Source organism: Ptychodera flava, chromosome 10 (genome assembly GCF_041260155.1).
Source record: "Ptychodera flava strain L36383 chromosome 10, AS_Pfla_20210202, whole genome shotgun sequence".
NCBI lineage: Eukaryota > Metazoa > Hemichordata > Enteropneusta > Ptychoderidae > Ptychodera > Ptychodera flava.
The window spans coordinates 35,841,613-35,860,242 of NC_091937.1; the positions used below are offsets into that span (position 1 = coordinate 35,841,613).

General features: G+C 36.2%; 2 protein-coding genes across 3 annotated transcripts in view; one reads left to right on the plus strand and one right to left on the minus strand.

The window, feature by feature from the left end:
• The window catches only part of LOC139142665 (zinc finger-containing ubiquitin peptidase 1-like), a 470,199-nt gene that overhangs the window by 127,301 nt on the left and 324,268 nt on the right, over window positions 1–18,630 (minus strand). The gene's annotated exons all lie outside the window — the stretch shown is intronic.
• Window positions 8,334–18,630, plus strand: part of LOC139142669 (uncharacterized protein C6orf118-like) — an 81,797-nt gene continuing 71,500 nt past the window's right edge. The window contains exon 1 of one of the 2 annotated variants that reach the window (XM_070712721.1): window positions 8,334–8,484. The gene's annotated coding sequence lies outside the window, so the exon portion shown is untranslated. Of the gene's footprint in view, window positions 8,485–11,563; window positions 11,622–18,630 lie in introns of those variants that run through there. The other variant, XM_070712722.1, reaches the window with a different exon arrangement.

The window sequence follows — 18,630 nt, forward strand, 5'->3', positions numbered from 1 at the left end:
CAGATATCCTCGTGAAAACCCTATCATGATACCAATCCGAATTAACAGTAATTTATGGTTGGATAATGATTATAGCGTGAGCTATTATATCTATATATATTTTGTTGTTATTTAATTTCACCTTTTCCAATGAGATAACCGATGACAATCTAGCAGGGTGCATCAGCATTCAAAAGGTCTTTATGAGTAGACAAACTAGAACTTACACACAATAATAGTTCAAATGAGTATTGGGATATTCTAAAAATCTCAGGAAGAAACGTGGTACTTCTATTGATGAGTCCATACGATGTAAAGATTGGGTCACTTATTTTAAGTTATATTATACAGTGCTGAGGATAATGTCTCATCAGCAATAGTAGAAAACTTAGTTTCTAAATTAACAGACATGGAAAAATATAGAGACTGAATACATATCTTAATGTTAACGTTCCAATTATACAATCAGAGTGAATAGTAGCTATTGAATGTTTGAAAAATAAAAAAGCACCAGGTGAGGATTCTATACTAAATGAAATGATTAAAGCTAGTGATGGTCTTTGCATTAGTAGCTTACTGAAGTTGTTTAATCACATTTTCCAGAAATCTGGAAATCTACATTATTGGTTCCGCTCTATAAATCAGGGGATAAATTTGACTCAAGTAATTACAGAGCGATAGCTCTTTCTAGTTGTCTATCAATGTTGTGAATAAGCGTCTCGTCAGCTATCTTGAACATAAAATCTTTTCTCCCCTTGCCAGTTTGGTTTTAGAAAGAACATACGTACTTCCGATTGTGTGTTTCTATTAAAGACTGCAATCAATAAAACATTATGCAAAAAAGGGACTAAAAACTCATCAAATCATCTTTATGTGACATTTGTTGATTTCAAAAAGGCCTTTGATTCTGTTTGGAGAAAGGGTTTATTTTTAAAAATGCAGAGATTAGTATAATTAGGGGTAATTTCTGTCATGTTGTGAAGTCCATGTATGATAATACTCAGTATAAAGTGAAAACGTCAAACAAAATTTCAGATGGGTTTCTTTCTTCACTGGGGTTGGGGTGAAATGAGGTTGTAATCTTTCACCTATATTATATTTGGTGACATTTCTGACTTTCCTGATGATATGGAAGATCTAAAGTAAAATGTATTTTATATGCTGACGATTTAGTTTTAATGTCAAAATCTGCAGAAGGTTTACAGAATTGTTTGAATAAGTTACATTCTTAGTAAAAGTTGGGAACTTTCAGTAAACAACTAAAAAACAAAAACAATAGTTTTCAATAAAGGCAACCGTTAATTGTAACCGTTTAATGAAGAAAAGTCATTTTATTATGAGAAAAACGCGATTGAAACTGTAAATCAGTATACAAATGTAGGTAAAGTTTTTACACCAAATAGAAAATTCAAGCAGAATCGGTTTACACTCAATATAAAGCAATGAAAGCTTTATACAGTATCAAAAATTAAATGAAAGCTTTGTTTGAAAGTCTTTGATACGTTAATCGTCCCAATTCTCTCTTATGCTTCAGAAATCTGGGCAACAGAAATTACAAGTACTGATAATTGTCTTGAAAGTCAGTGTATGTCTTATTACAGATTTATCTTCGGAGTGAGTAAACGTACTCCACTTGAAGGGATAAGAGCAGATTTGGGCAGATTTACATTAAAGATCAATCTTTATATGTCTGTCATTAAATATTGGTGTAGGTTAAATAGTTTACCAGAAAATCATATTCTGAAACAGGCACTGCAAGAAAACATAAATATAAATTCTCCTTGGGCAAATTTTATTCTTTGTAATTTGGGAAGTTACAATCATGTGAATGTTTTCAACTCCTTAAGAGTGACATCATATGCCCAGTTAAACAAGAAATTAAAAATAGGAGAATGTGTCAAGTGAGACAAGGAAAAATTGAGGTTGTAACAAAGTGCGTACATGCAGAACTTTCAAGACTGCATTTTATTTTCAAAAATGCCGAAATGATTTGTTAAATTTTACACTTCGCAGAGCTTTATCATAATTTAGATTGAGTGATCATAATTTAAGTATTGCATAGGGTAGGAAAAGTAAACCAAAATTACCTTTGAAAGATAGACTTGGTCTCAGATGTGATAACAACAAAATAGATGAGTTTCGTTTGTTATTCTCATGTAAAAAGTTTATTACTGAACGAGTTTTATTGTACCACGAAAGTGGAATACTGAGATTACTCCACTTGTTCCGGTGTCACACAAAAGAAACGGCCCTTAAAGGGTTATGGAGTATAATTTTCTAGACCTTGCTGTATTCTTGAAGAACACTGATTTTTGCTGACCCTAGTAGCCTTCTCACCATTAAACAGTTTGTTTATTGTACAACTTGGATACTTTGTTGTCCTCTTGAAAGTGTTCAGTTTTGTACTTTGTCCAATTTTGGAATGTACCATACCACACTCTCTGCTAGTGTGAGTTGAGTAAAATAAAGATTGATTGATTGATTGATTGATTGACGATTGCTGTATTTTTGTAAATTTTACAAATACATGTATTGATATTTAACTTTTTCTAAGGGATGTCAGTCAAAATATCTGTGTTAGAGAGGGGGTTTCTCAAATTCATTGTGGTTGGCAGGGGGAGTACTCGAAATTTCAGAGTTTCCGATGAAATTCCTTTGAAACAACCCCCAGACCGTAATGACGACTCCCTGAACTCAGCTTTCTCTTTTGCGTATCGTGTACATATGAGAGGCGTTTACGTCCATTATGTGAATTTACACAACTATTAAATTCTAAATCGATCATGTAATGGTCTGGTCCCATGCCTAGTGTTATGTAGGTCATTTCCCCCACACTCATCATGACCTGAGTTCAATTAGTCTAGAACATTCCCAAGGTCACTGCCCTTGATGACCTCACAACCTTGAATTCAATTAGTCATGTTTGGAATGTTCTGGAAAGTTGATTAGTTGTGTAAGGGAGATATTTTAGAACAGTAATTAGCATGTCAATAAAAGTTCTAGATTGTTCTTATATGCCTTTATAAAAGGGACGTGCACAGCTTCCAGTCAGACTTTTGGATCGTGTCTCTTGTGTGTTACTAAACTCCAGCAGTAGTCATTCTCAAGACTTTTCAAGACCTTCACTGTCAACGCTGGATTTATACTGTGGACTTTGTGCAGCTTCAAGCCTGCAAGCCAAAGGACTGTTCATTCATTCGACTGACTGTTACAACTCTGAGACTGGAGCTTTGCCGTCCCAGCTGAGATAAGTAGTCTGTACACTTTTAAAGCTTGTACTCTATCCCTGACTTAGCAATTAGTTTTATTTTTGTAATAAATTCTGTTTAAACGTTATTTGCTGAGTTCACCCTTTTGTTCGTTTTCTCTGCACGTAACAAAATTGGGGGCTCGTCCGGGAGACGAATATTTTGAGCCGTTTGACAACATTTTGACAGCCTTTTCAAAACTACTGTTATACTGTGAACTCAGCGAAATTTAATCATGGCGGAATTTAAACCAGACGAATTTATGGATGACCTTGATCAGGACACATTTAATTCCCTCAGAAAAGACAACCTCATAGCACTGGCAAATTTCCTTAAAGTAGAAGTTAAAAGATCTATGCGCAAGAGGGAAATACAGTACCGTATTGCCAAACATCTAGTTGATTTAGGCCAATTTGAGGAATCCACCCTGAAAGATTATGAGCCCGAGTCTACCTCTGAACTCAGAAAATTAGAATTAGAAATGCAGACAAATTTGGAGATCAAGAAACTAGAATTACAAATGAGAGAGAAAGAATTACAAATGGAAGAAAGACAGAGAGAAAAGGAGAGAGAATTGGAAGAACATCGACTACAGTTAGAAATGAGACGTTTAGAGCTTGGACAGTCAGGAAAATTCTTCCCTTCAGACAAGTTTGACATCACTAAGCATTTCAGGTTAGTTCCCCCTTTCCAAGAAAAGGATGTTGATAAATATTTCCTCCATTTTGAGAAAATTGCTCAGAGTCTGAATTGGCCTAAGGAGTCCTGGTCTATGCTTTTGCAGAGTGCTTTGGTGGGTAAAGCCAGAGAAATTTACATTCAGTTGTCAGTAGAGCAGGCTTCAGATTATGATTCTGTGAAGGAATTAATTCTCAAGGGCTATGAGTTGGTGCCTGAAGCTTACCGTCAGAAATTTAGGGATTGTGAGAAGTGAAGGATCAAACTTATGTTGAATTTGCTCGAACAAAAGAACAACTGTTTGATCGTTGGTGTTCTTCTGAAAAGGTCAGTCAGAATTATGACAAATTACGACAGCTCGTTTTGATTGAGGAATTTAAAGGTGCATCCGGAGTGACATCAAGACATTTATCAATGAACAAAAGGCAGATACATTGGAGGTTGCTGCACGTTTGGCCGATGATTATTCATTGACCCACAAATCTTCATTTCTCAGCAAACCATCCCAGTCCTTTTCATACAGAAACAATGCAGGTAAATTTAACTCCTCCTTTTCATCCAAGAATTTCTCAAAGGAAAGTAGGAAATCAAATGACAACAGTTCACAAAATTTAAGTAACACTCACACATCATCAGATCCCAAGTCTCAATCTCCTTCTGACAAACAGTTCGGTACACTTTCTTGTAATTATTGTAAGAAAGACGGCCATTTAATGTCAGATTGTTTCAAATTGAAAAGAAAACGTGAAGGTCAAAGTAGTCAAAGTGGATCTAAGCCCACCGGCTTTATTTCTTCATCAACTCGATTAGAGTCTAATAATGTGTGCAACACATTTTCTGAGGTTAAATCCCTCTCATCCCCAATTAATGAGGTCAAGGTCAATTCTTCTCAAGATAGCATTATGGGTATTTTCGAACCATTTATTCATGATGGTTTTATATCACTTTCTAGTGATTTCTCTTCCGCTACCCCTGTCAAAATTTTAAGAGATACCGGGGCGTCCCAGTCTCTTTTTTGGCAGATACCCTGCCGTTTTCTGAAAAGTCATTTTCAGGTTCTAAAGCTCTTATTAAGGGGGTAGATTGTAATGACTACATTCCTGTTCCTCTCCATAATGTCTACTTGTCTTCGGACTTTGTTTCTGGACCTGTGACTTTAGGTATTAGGCCTTTTTTGCCTTTCGAAGGGATTCACCTTCTTCTTGGAAACGACCTTGCTGGGGACAAGGTCATTACTAATCCACTTGTGACTGATAATCCTAGTTTAGATCAGGATCCAGAGCCAATTGAACAAGAGATACCCGATTTATTCAGTATCAGAGCCAATGAACAAGAGATACCCGATTTATTTCCTTCATGTGCCATTACTCGAGCCATGTCAAAGAAAACTTCGAGAATCAAAATACTCTCAAAAATAATGTCACAGATGTTGACTTAAATGACACCTTTCTCAGTCAGGTGTTTGACACGGATCATTCCGTTATCCCTCGTGGATTTGAAACTTCCAGTAAAACTTCTGCTGACCAAAGTCAGACATTTTCTAGATCAAATCTCATTGCAGAACAACACAAAGACCCAGATATTTTGTCTTTGTTTGACAGGGTAGATGATGAAGGTAAAACTTCAGATAGCTCTGTTTCCTATTATACAAAGTCTGGTATTCTCATGCGTAAATGGAGACCTCCAGATGTTTTGGTTGATGACGATTGGGCTATAAAACATCAAATTGTGGTTCCAAAGCCCTACCATGCTGAAATATTGCGCCTAGCCCATGAAACCCCCTGGGCTGGTCACTTAGGAGTCAGGAAAACTTATCATAAAATTCTCAGTCACTTTTATTGGCCTAATCTCAGGCAGGACGTAGCACATTTCTGTAAAACTTGTCACACATGTCAAATGGTAGGAAAGCCAAATCAGACCATTCCAAAGGCCCCTTTACAGCCAATTCCTGCATTTCAAGAACCATTTAGTAGGATACTAATAGACTGTGTTGGGCCCCTACCAAAAACAAGATCAGGAAATGAGTACATGTTGACAATTATGTGTACATCAACTCGGTTCCCAGAAGCCATACCACTGAGAAACATAAAGACAAAGACTATAGTGAGAGCTTTAGTCAAATTTTTCACTTTATTCGGCCTCCCTAAATGTGTCCAGTCTGATCAAAGCTCCAACTTTATGTCTGGAATTTTTCAACAAGTCATGGATCAGCTAGGCATGAAACAGTATCTGAGTATCACCCAGAAAGTCAGGGTGCTCTTGAGCGATTTCATCAAACTTTGAAAAACATGATTAGGACCTACTGTTTTGACACAGAGAAGCAGTGGGATGAAGGAATTCATTTTTTGCTCTTTGCTGTTAGAGAGTCAATTCAAGAGTCTCTTGGTTTTAGCCCATTTGAGCTTGTATTTGGACATACAGTCCGTGGCCCACTCAAGCTCGTTAAAGAGGAATTCCTATCAGACGATGATGATTGTCTGAATATTTTGCAATATGTCTCAGATTTTCGTACAAAACTCTCTAAAGCATGTGAATTAGCCAGAGAAAATCTTGAGTCATCTCAGCAGTCAATGAAAATCAAATATGATAAAAGCACCTCAAAACGGAAGTTTGAACCAGGTCAAAAGGTTCTTGTTCTACTTCCAATTCCTGGAAAACCACTCCATGCTCGTTACTTTGGGCCATATCTAATTGATAAGAAATTGAGTGATTTAAATTACATCATAATAACACCTGACAGGCGTAAACAAAAACAGCTATGTCACATAAATATGCTTAAGCCATATTTGGATAGGGATAATCCTACTATAACTCAGCCTGTCAGTGCAGTCAGTTCAAGCCATTATGAAGATAGTGATACTGAAACTGACTTGAGTGAAAATACTCTAAACTCAAAGCTGGGCTCGGTCAAGCTTCAGAACTCAGAAATCCTGGAGAAGCTGGAGTCTACAAAGTTGGCACACCTCCAGCCAGAACAACAACAACAGGTGAAAGAACTGCTCCACGAATATAAACACCTATTTCAAGATATTCCAACGAGGACAAACATCATCTACCACCACGAAGATGTCTGCGACAGTAATCCAGTGGAACAACATCCAGACAGACTGAATCCTGCGAAAGCGGAATATCTCCAGGAGGAAGCCAAGTATTTGCCGAACAATGACTTTATCGAACTCAGTAAAAATAACCAGACTTTGCCGTGCATACTTTATGCCAAATTCAGTGCCATTTCAAGTTTTCCAACAACAAATTGCAAGAAGATAGTCATGGGACATCCTGTTTGCTACTTTTCACACAAATTTAACAAATCCCAGAGAAACTACTCTACAATTGAAAAAGAGTGTTTATCTTTGATATTAGCTTTACAGCATTTTGAAGTTTATGTTACTTCTTCAAATCAGCCAATAGTGGTTTATATTGATTACAACCCTCTTGTTTTTCTGCAGAAATTTAAAGGCAAAATCAGAGATTGCTGAGATGGAGTTTAATGTTACAGGAGTTTAATCTTGACATTAGACATATCAAAGCAGAGACAATTTAATTGCAGACTGTCTCTCTCGTATTTAGAAATTATTGTTGTTCACTTTCAAGAAATTTTATTGTTGTTCACTTTCAAGAAATTTTACTTTAGAGTAAAACAAAATTTGAGTACTTAATCCTTTTCAAGATTACATTTGTAAAAGAAAGATTTTTCTTTGAAAAATTTTCTTTTTTGAAGAGGGGGTGTGTTATGTAGGTCATTCCCCCACACTCATCATGACCTGAGTTCAATTAGTCTAGAACATTCCCAAGGTCACTGCCCTTGATGACCTCACAACCTTGAATTCAATTAGTCATGTTTGGAATGTTCTGGAAAGTTGATTAGTTGTGTAAGGGAGATATTTTAGAACAGTAATTAGCATGTCAATAAAAGTTCTAGATTGTTCTTATATGCCTTTATAAAAGGGACGTGCACAGCTTCCAGTCAGACTTTGGGATCGTGTCTCTTGTGTGTTACTAAACTCCAGCAGTAGTCATTCTCAAGACTTTTCAAGACCTTCACTGTCAACGCTGGATTTATACTGTGGACTTTGTGCAGCTTCAAGCCTGCAAGCCAAAGGACTGTTCATTCATTCGACTGACTGTTACAACTCTGAGACTGGAGCTTTGCCGTCCCAGCTGAGATAAGTAGTCTGTACACTTTTAAAGCTTGTACTCTATCCCTGACTTAGCAATTAGTTTTATTTTTGTAATAAATTCTGTTTAAACGTTATTTGCTGAGTTCACCCTTTTGTTCGTTTTCTCTGCACGTAACACTAGTACGGTATTTAAAAAATGGACCAGGACTTATCCTCCCTCACCAGAAGATTGCTGGTTGTCGACGTCGCCGTGAGTACAGCGCCATCACACGACTATGCTTGTAGTTGGGCTGTTGCTATAGCATCTGCGCATGAGTATCAGACGCCCAGACGACTTACTGAAGATGGCGGAAAAGTTGAGATCGCTAGCGGAGAAATCAAGAGTGACAGTGTGAAGTTGATTTAGGGTTCTCTACCACACAGTAAGGCAAGTCCAAGGTAACCGTTACACTGTTTAGGTAAGTCAGCTGGCACAACCGTCCTTGTAAATGCAAGACTTGGGCAAGAACTCTAGACGAATAGACTGTTTTAAACAGTCCGTACAACTGTTTTGGTTCACGCATGTACGGTATACACTTTCGACCTACGAGTATGGCGAGAGTGTCCGGCTTTGGCTACGCCGCCTCCACCTCCAGGCGGCGTAGCCAAAGCCGGACACTCTCGCCATACTCGTAGGGCTAGCATGTACGTATACACAGCTCAGATACGGTGATGAGCGCTCAATGTTGGGTACACTACAGGTGTTCGGAATTGAGCATGTTCGTTTCACTGCCATCGAGATGTGTAGGTGTTTCCTAAAATCGACATTTACATCTCCAGGTAATAGTTGAACGATACATTCACTCACTGCATTTTCATATTCAGTCTAGTACACAATGTAAATGTTTTGCTAGTTAGTAGTTGCTACTGTGGTCATCTCACGAATTTAGAAGTAGTATTTGGAATAACAAAGGTTTGAGTGTGATAAAACACAGTGTCACAATTGATAGTGTGAGAATGAACAGTGTTTTTCCCTAAATTTTGGTTCTTAATCGTAGGTAAATGGTTTGAAATTTGAACCATTTTGGAACCCCTGTACCATTTATGTGATTGTTGGCCCTTTGCATTATTATACGAATGTGAATGGCCTCACTTTTCAAATTCGGTTCATCACAATCTATTTGTTAAGATTGATTTAAAACACAATTACCATAGAAGTTGTATGGTAGGCTGTCTGAAACTTTATTTTTGTTCTCTCACAAGATTGCCTGGGAAGGTGAGGTGGGATTGTGCTTTTTGGTATCATGGGGTGGAGAGGGGGTTGAATGGTTTATTTGCTTGTTTATTGCCCTCATTTTGATTGTGTTACTTGACACTATGGATAATTAACGGCATGTGTGACCTCGCACACCCATCTGGCATGATAACTGATAGAGTGTGACCCTTCTGAATCAGAAATCATTATGTGAACTTGCCCAAAAGATTACAAACTGCTGAATAGGATTTTGTACATGTAAACTGTTGATAGATGCTTGAACGTCAAATATTTCAAAGGGAAGTCTCATTGGTGCATATACACAGATTCCATACTGTAACATTTACTGTGGTGTAGAGTCAGTGCAAATTTGTGCTCAATAATCAAAATAGAGGTAGGCCCCCCAATGCGATTGGTTTCATTTGTCATATTGTAAGCTTTAACCCCATTTCCTTCTCTAGAGGAACTTATAAGATGTAGTTGACATTAAAAACAAAAATAGCGGGAATCAATACAAAGGGTACATAGCACTTCATGGCTGTTACGTACTGCTGAAACTTTCAACTTGTCATCTTTGTATGAATCTATTCAACTGTTACTGTACTTGATTGATAGGGCCTGTGTTGTTTGATTTGAAAGCTGGAATGAACAGCTGATTTGAATGGCAGGCTCTATAGCGCTTGTGTATAATACTGAATAATCAAGCCTTTGACAAGCTTGAATTGAGCCGTACATTATTTTTTCTGTATGACTGTACTAAGTGATACTGTTAGTGTTATACTGTAAATGGAAATATGAAAGCACAACCACAAATAAAAACATAGATAATACCTTATACTTTCATTCTTGTATCCTAAACTTAATGACATTAATTTGACTCATTATCATATGCTGTTCTCTTTGAGAACTGATATCTTTCTCACTACACAATTTTTTGTAATCTCATTTTCAACTTGATTTTGACAACCCTCTTTTATGTGAAACTGGGATAAAAGGCATATATACATTAGCCCCAATTCCCCAAATAAGGGTTAATTCATATTCCGCAGGTGTTGGGAAAAAAACTAACCCTAGCTTAAAATCCCATCACAAAACCATGACAACGGTGACGTCAGTCTGCAAATCAAATTTGACTCTCTCTGTAGAATAACAGATGGTGGTATACTTGTGTCATTTATTCCAGTCATTATGGCCTAATTTCATTAATTTGACATGATCAGATTGATCCAGATTAGCATGGCATAGCAGCAGACAGATGATATAGTTTATTCAGTGTCTATCTATTTAAAGTGATGAAGTTTGTCCCAGTGACTAGAAAATAGTGAAAAGGATTTCAAAATTATGCGTATTTGCTCACCTATAGGGCCAAGAGCTGTAATTTGATGATTTTTTTCACTATTTTAATTTTTATTGTTACAGAAATTTCTTGTTCTACTCCCAAAAGCATGTCAAGATACACATTCTTCAGCTTGTCTACTCAGCCTGTACATGTGTAAACTGCACTGTTATTGTTGACAAGTGAATTCTTGTCTTGACTGGAATTCAAAGAACAATAACAGTGCATAAAACACATGTAGACGCCATGTTGATGAGTCAAATATTTTGTGTTTCAACCCTACTTTTTGGAGTAGAACAAAAGTGCAATTGATATACAAATATAAAAGTATGGTTAAAGAAATCATCAAAAGATACAGCTACTGGCACTGTAGCACATACATCACTGCAAGACATATACTGGTATTCAACATACATTAATGTAAGGCACAGGATGATTATGGTATACTAGTCTATTAAATGATAATAATAATAATGATAATAATTAATTTATTGTTTAAAGACCACTACACACCTTGTCTCAGTGGTCTGTACATTACAGAAAATTACTGGAAGAACTAAAATAAACGCAGAAAATACAAAATAACTCACAGAGGAAAGAGTGTAATTAAAAACAATCGATAAAATCAAGCAAGCTAAAAACTAGACTAAAGGATCCCACCTAAAAACAGCAAAGAAAATATTTTAAAAAATTTCACTAAAAATGATAAAAAATAAATAAACTATAAAACATGCAGGTAAAAAATATATCCAAGTCAACAGTAGCATTGACGAAAAATAATGGTTTTAAGAGACTTCTTATAAAGAGCGAATTTCTTTATCATCCGAAGTTCAGGCGGCAAACTATTCCACAGTTTAGGGGCATACATGCTAAAAGCTCTGTCACCATATGTTCTAGAAAGTTGTTTCCCGTGATCTTTGACAGAAAAGGGATTGTACAAGAGTTTGCAATATTACTGTGTTCACAGGCTGTGGAAACCATTTGATTAATATTATTTCAATACCATACAGCTGTACCAGACTAGGGTAAATATACTTCCACTGTTGATGTCTATCATTTTCCAGCTATGTATGTCACGCTTGTTTGCGCTTTCCAACCAGGTCTGTTCATGTGTTTAATAAAGCAGATTATTATATCCGTTCTCAAACAGACAACCCTTCATGCCTTCAAGGTAGAAAAGGTGAAATTAATTTCTGCTGAATATGGTGGAGTAATTGTCTTTCGGGTATACAACAATTGTTTTCCCTTCTTGACATTCAATCTCACAGGATTAGGAATAGGAGGAGGATTTACTCCTTGGGGTCCAGAATACATTTTTCATTAGGCTAAATTTACTATTGTACATGTAGTGTTTGACCTGTAGTACAAGTATACTAATTACTTTATCATATACCCATGCCCATATTGCTACATCGTAGTGACGTTCACCGTAAAATATCAGCCGTGATATTTCACGGTAAACATCGAGATATGCACGATAAACGTCATCGGTTGTATTGGTAGACTGCGGTGTTATTTTTGACAAGTGTGTTCTGATCCAGATCATAGTGCATTTTACACTTATAGCCACATTGTTGACAAGCTAAATATTAGGTGTTTCAACATGTTCTAGGAAGTAGAACAAGAACTTGCAATTGACAGAAAAAACACAACTAGAGAAAAATCATAAAAAGCTTCTACTGCCCCTTTAAGGTTTGGGGAATACACTGCTACGGTATGGAAAATTATCTGTAACTATCACTGTATTTTCTGCTGTTGTTGTTGTTGATACATGACATACATTTCTATATGTTTCTGTCGTGAATTTCATTGAAATGCTAGAGATGAAGCTCTCTGATTGAATAAACCAAGCAATTTTCTGAAATATTGAGCTTGTTGAGGTAAAAGTGAATTAATGGCATATACTGAATACCATTTGCTAGTGTTTGTTAAATATTTTTTTATTTCTACTTAAATTTTACCCATTCTTTAGATTATAATATCATGGTTGTATTTGTTGGTCATAGGGATTACATGTAATTTGACAATTTTTGTTGATAGATGGACTGGCTAAATTAAATCCTAATGCAAATATTTAATAACATGAGATTTTACTGTTGTATTGGCAAATCAGTGAATTTAACTTTAATTCAAAGAGTGTAAATGCTTCAGATGTCAAAGTTGTGAAATTAAATTTCTGTGAAAATTATCCCTTCACAATATTTTCTTCAGGGGACCTTTGGGATTTTGTCAACATACACTTTCTAATCACACATAACAATGTGTTGGCATCTATGTAGCTGAACAAGTTAAAGAAAAGACATTCCCCAGAGATCAGATCATGGGTGATTCGTGTACTTTGCTGTGACTTCAATCGCATTGATCGCTGGAATTAGATTTTCAAAATACCGTTTTTGAAATGTGATCTCACCTTGATGAAACTGATCAGCAGCTGTTGTTTGGAAAGAAACGAGCTAATCAGGATCTAATATGGCTGAAATTGGAAAAGCCATATCTACGTACATGTTTCCATGGATACCAGTGTGTTCATCAGTTTTAGTGATGCAGTTTGTTGCAATACCAATATCACAATCATCACCCTGTGATATTATACAAACTGATATAACTTCTGTTGCTGACAGTATTGTGTACATGTACATGTAAAATGACATAATTTTCCAAATCATTACCATTACAGGAAAGCTCCATTAACTTCGGAATACCCTACTTCCCTAGAGGATCAATTTCACAGACCTGCCTTTCCTACAATGGCACTACAATGGCACCAGCTGGATTAGATAAACATAACAATGGAACATTCACACCTTGGGGATTAAAAGTCTTCTGTTTGTCACCCGAGTTGGTCAGGCAAGGACTCGGGTTTCAGGTACCATGCAAGTTAATGCAGTCTTCCCCTAATGATTTCTTTCTAGGAATGTATGCCTTGAGTCCAAAAATGGAGTCAAATATTAGACGAAAAAACGTTTCCGCATCATTTTTACAATTAGAGACTATTACCATTGTTACTGCTAGTCTTAGTTTAAAAGAGCTCGTAGCTGTAAGTTATGTTGTTTTTTATCACAACTGGAAGTTGTGATATAGAGGTGGTTTCAACCGGTGTTTGATGTCGTCCATTTCCGTAAACGACAAAAAGTCAAAAACTGCTGAACAGACTGCGTTGATATTTGATACCGATACATAGACTGGTTCCAAGGTTCCAATTCCGAAAAATGGAGCCAAACGGAGTGCCGGTTAGATAGTTTTGGGAAATTTCTAACCCCCCTTTTTATCTAATTGATTTTAGGGGTCTTTCATATATGTAGTTTGGAATGTACACCAATCCTGCATTGTGTACTGTTTTATGAGTTGTTGAACAGAAATGAGGTTTTGATGAATGTTAGAAATACATGTATGCAGGATGGCTGATTCGAAGTATAGAGATTTCTATGGTTTTTAGGCATCAAAAGCATTAAAAAAAACATATTTCATAGTTTAGATCCTCACTTTTGAGATGACCCTAGGCATTTGCTAAGTATAACTTGGTTTATTACCGTGAAAAGTAGTAGTAGTACACTTCACAAGTCATAACAGGCAAATACAAAATTTACATTTCAGTGGTAATGTGGAGCCAGAAAATATAGCTGTTCGCTAGTCGAGCCTGGCCCATTTACAAAATTTAAATTAGTCAGGTCAACACGTACGCTGTTATACAAAGAGTTCTACAAACATTATTTTATATTTATATGATACAAATTTGATATCAGAGCGAGGTATTCCTGAAAATTCATACACAATGATGTGACGACTATTGTGATTTAACTAGTTCACTGTAGGTATTCCTGTAACAGATACTCTCTCAGTGCTTTTGTAAAGCTATGCCTGGAAGTATGAGCTTTAATTACATTAGGCAACGAGTTCCATAGTTGAGCACCCGTGTACGAAATTGCCGATTGACCTTTACATGTGTACATTTTCGGCAATGTTAAATTCATCCCTACTTTTTGACGGGTGTCATAACAATGATCCACAACTTGGAAATAGTCTATCATGGGATGTGGTACATTTTGATGATATAAATCAAACACAAAATTACCAACAAGCAACTTGTAAAGCTTATAAACATCTAAGATGCGTAATTTAAAAAATAAAGGTAATGACGGCGTTCTTAATCCAGAAAAAGTTATTGTTCGCATACACATTTTCTGCGTGATGAGAATGGAATTTAAATAGGATGAATACGTATTTCCCCATACTTCTAAACCATATGTAATGTATGGTTGTATAAATGATTTATAAAGTAATACTAATACATTTTGTGGTACAAAATTTCTTATTCTAAAAAGAATTCCTGCCTTCATTCTAATTAGTGCGTTGACTCTAGTAATATGTTTGTTTCCAAGTTAGGTTCTCATCTATATTTACACCAACAAATGACGCTTGATCAGACTGAATTAAAGGCACACTTTTAACACAGATATTACCATGTAAATACACCGATTTACGTTTCTGGTGAAAAAATACATAGGTGGTTTTCTTAATATTTATAGTGAGCTTGTTTGCATCACACCAACAGATTACATCTCTCAACTGGTTTTCTACTAGTGAAAGGTCTATACATTTCGTATCACTCGAGTATGTGTGGAAAAGATTCGAATCATCTGCAAACAGTCGGAAATCAAAGTAGTCAGATGAATTAGGTAGGTCATTTATGTAAATCAAAAACAGGGTCGGTCCAAGTATTGATCCCTGAGGCACTCCACACGTAACTGGCAATTTCATAGAACTAATACCATCTGCTGAAACATATTGGAATCTCTGATTTAAATAATCAGTAAACCAACGAATGGGGTTTCCTCTGACACCATAATTATGGAGCTTTGATAAAGAATAGAGTGGTCAATAGTGTCAAACGCTTTGGCGAAGTCTAGAAAAATTCCTATTGTAGTATTTCCCTTGTCAATTTGTTGCGTCAAATTGTTCAGTAAATTAATTAATGACAGTTTTGCACTGTGTTTCTCTCGAAATCCATACTGATGTTTGTAGAGGAGATTATACTTATTTAAAAACGTAACTAATCGATTATTTACAATCCTCTCCAAGATTTTGCTAAGAAGTGGTAGCACAGAGATAGGTCGATAATTTCCAGGAATGTCTCTTGACCCTTTCTTAAAAATTGGAACTACTCGGGCTACTTTTAGGGCATTTGGAATCGACAACTTGTAAAAGATAGATTGAAAATATAACAAAGAGGTCCAGAAATGTGTTCTGCAGCGTTGACTAACAGTTTTGCTGACACATTGTCATAACCAACGGCTTTTTTCATGTCAAGCCTGTTCAATTGACTAACAATTTCAGCTTCACATGTAGAAATAGAAAAAAAGACTGATTTGAGGGGTGTGAGAGAAACTCCTCATATGAAGAACTAGAGCTACAAATTTTACTCGCCAAGCTTGGACCAATACCCGTAAAAAACTTGTTAAAACCATCTACAATATCTTGAGGGTTATTGTAAGTTAACGGAGTACCCTCATCTGCATTTACAATGAGCTGGTCAGGCAAACAAGTACATGGCTTTCTGTTACGAGAGCCAAGCACTTCATTGATGGTATTCCAAGTTGCTTTTGAATTTCCATGATTTTCCCTAAAAAGGGTAGCGTAGTAATCTCGTTTTGCAAACCTTAAAACTGTTGTCAGTACATTTCTATAACGTTTATACTTGGAGACTTTGCTCATTTCATGACCTGATTTAATAACCTCAGCATATAAAGAGTGTTTTTTGTTAATTGACTTTCTTATTGATTTAGTAATCCATGGTTTACGTTTTAAGACAGATTTAAGTGACCGTGATACTATTGGAGCATGTCTATTACAACATTCAATAAAAATTGAAAGAAAATTATTATAAGCTTCATTTACATCATTATGCATGTAAACCTTATCCAAGTTTGTCTTGACAGCTCTTGTCTGAAATTATCTGGAGAAAAATTCTTATAACTTCTATAAAATACTGTATCGGTCTGAGATACACTACTATTGGTGTAGATATTCTCAAAGATTGTGAACACTGGTAGATGGTCGGAGATATCTCCAACTAAAGTACCAGAGTAGACTGGACAATGGTTTATATTGGTATAAATATGGTCAATAATAGTTTTGGAGGTATTTGTAATTCGTGTTGGCGTTAAAATGAGCTGTTTAAGATCTAAACATGTCAATTTCGTATAAAACTGTTCTACACTATTATCTTGTTTTGAGAAGTCCATATTTAGATCACCAATTAGAATGCAATGTGTTTTGTCAAGTTTGATACTATCTAGTACTTCTAAAATACTATTTTCAAATTCTCTTATGCTTGTATTTGGTTTTCTATATATGATACCTATAATGAAAGAGTAATTTCATCACAAACTTCTAGCCACAGTGACTCCGAGTGCAACACTCGAAAAGATAATACTTTATATTTTAGAGAACTATGGATGTAAGCAGCAACACCACCTCCCCTTCCCATTTCTCGACAGTTGTATTCTAATGCATAAGAGTTCAGATTGAACATGTCACTGTTATTCATATTCCAAGTTTCAGAGACTCCTATAATTTTAAACTTCTCATTCAATAAGTCCTCGTACAAAAGTTTGAAATCTTCGAAATTTCTATTCAGTGAGCGTACATTTACATGGGAAATTGCTAAAGACTGATCGAGTTTGGAATTAAAAGTGTCATTGAAATAGGAGGGAGTAATGGGAGCGTCCATACATTCAACTCTCTGGATATTCTCATTTACAAAAGTATCCATACTAAACTTAAATCACTCAAAAATTTTAGATAACTACTTCAATTTTTTGTTGTTGACATATTTCAAGTCTAAACTATCTTCATCAGGTCTCTCTCGTTACGAATCACTATTGACCGCATACCTTGATCTTTTTTCACATATATAATTCCGTTGTGTGACCATAAGAATTTATATCTCAAAGCTTTCCGCTTTTCATTGGATTGTCTAAGTAAATTGCGTCTATATGTTGTCAAATTCTCATTAACAAAAATATTATTCTTAACTGTGTAACCTAGCATGTCCGTTGTCGTGTTTTTTATCTTCTTTCTGTCCTTATATATCTTGTCACGTTTCTGTCGCCTTGTAAATCGTACGATAATCGGTCTTGGTCTTGGTCTTCGCTGTTCTGTGTCGCCTCTTTCTTGAGCTTGTGCATCTTGTCGTCCAACTCGATGTGTTACTTCTATGTCTTCTTGTACAATGTCTCCGTCGATTTTTTTCAGTACTTGCATCGCCACGTTATCGGTATTCTCGTCAGGGATTTCAGGGATACCATGTAGTTCCAGATTTCCCCTTCTACTGTACTGATTTTGTTCCTCAACTTCTCTTTCTAGCTCAGTCAATCTTTTCTCCAGGTTTTCATTTCTTTGTAGCAATTGTATATTTTTGGTCTCCAGTGACTCCACCTTGCCTTTCAATTCTTCAACAATGTTGTTGAAGAATTCTAGTGACGTTGATATTGTCTTCTGTGTTTCTTGAACTTCCTGCATTGCAGACTGAAGAGCGGGCAAACATCTTAGCTGAGTATGAATGTCTGTTAGCTGGTTATTGATATGCATTATGGCAGTATCTGGTGGAGTTGTTGCATTGGCAGCGTCGTCTGAACTTTTCTTTCTAGCTGTTGGAAAGCGTCTCTGTTTGCACTCCAGGCACAGGTACAAGTCGCCTTGTGTGAATGTCACACCTCTCTTCCTTGGGCAGTCGTGGCACTGAGGCATTTTAGCTTCTGATTTACATACAGATGACAGATTGGAATGTTTGCATACAGATGGAATAAATCTGAATGCAGAACAATAGGTTTTCAAACGTACCTTGACTCAGTTCCCACAGATCACCAAAGGATATCAATATTGAAATCCTGAATTTTCATCATTTTTGGCAGGGAAATTACTGTTCTTTGCACAGTATCTGACGCTCGGAACATTCACAAACACGTTGCTGTGAGCATTGGTGGTATGTATCCACATACAAGGTTGAAAATTGATGAATTTGTGCACACGAAA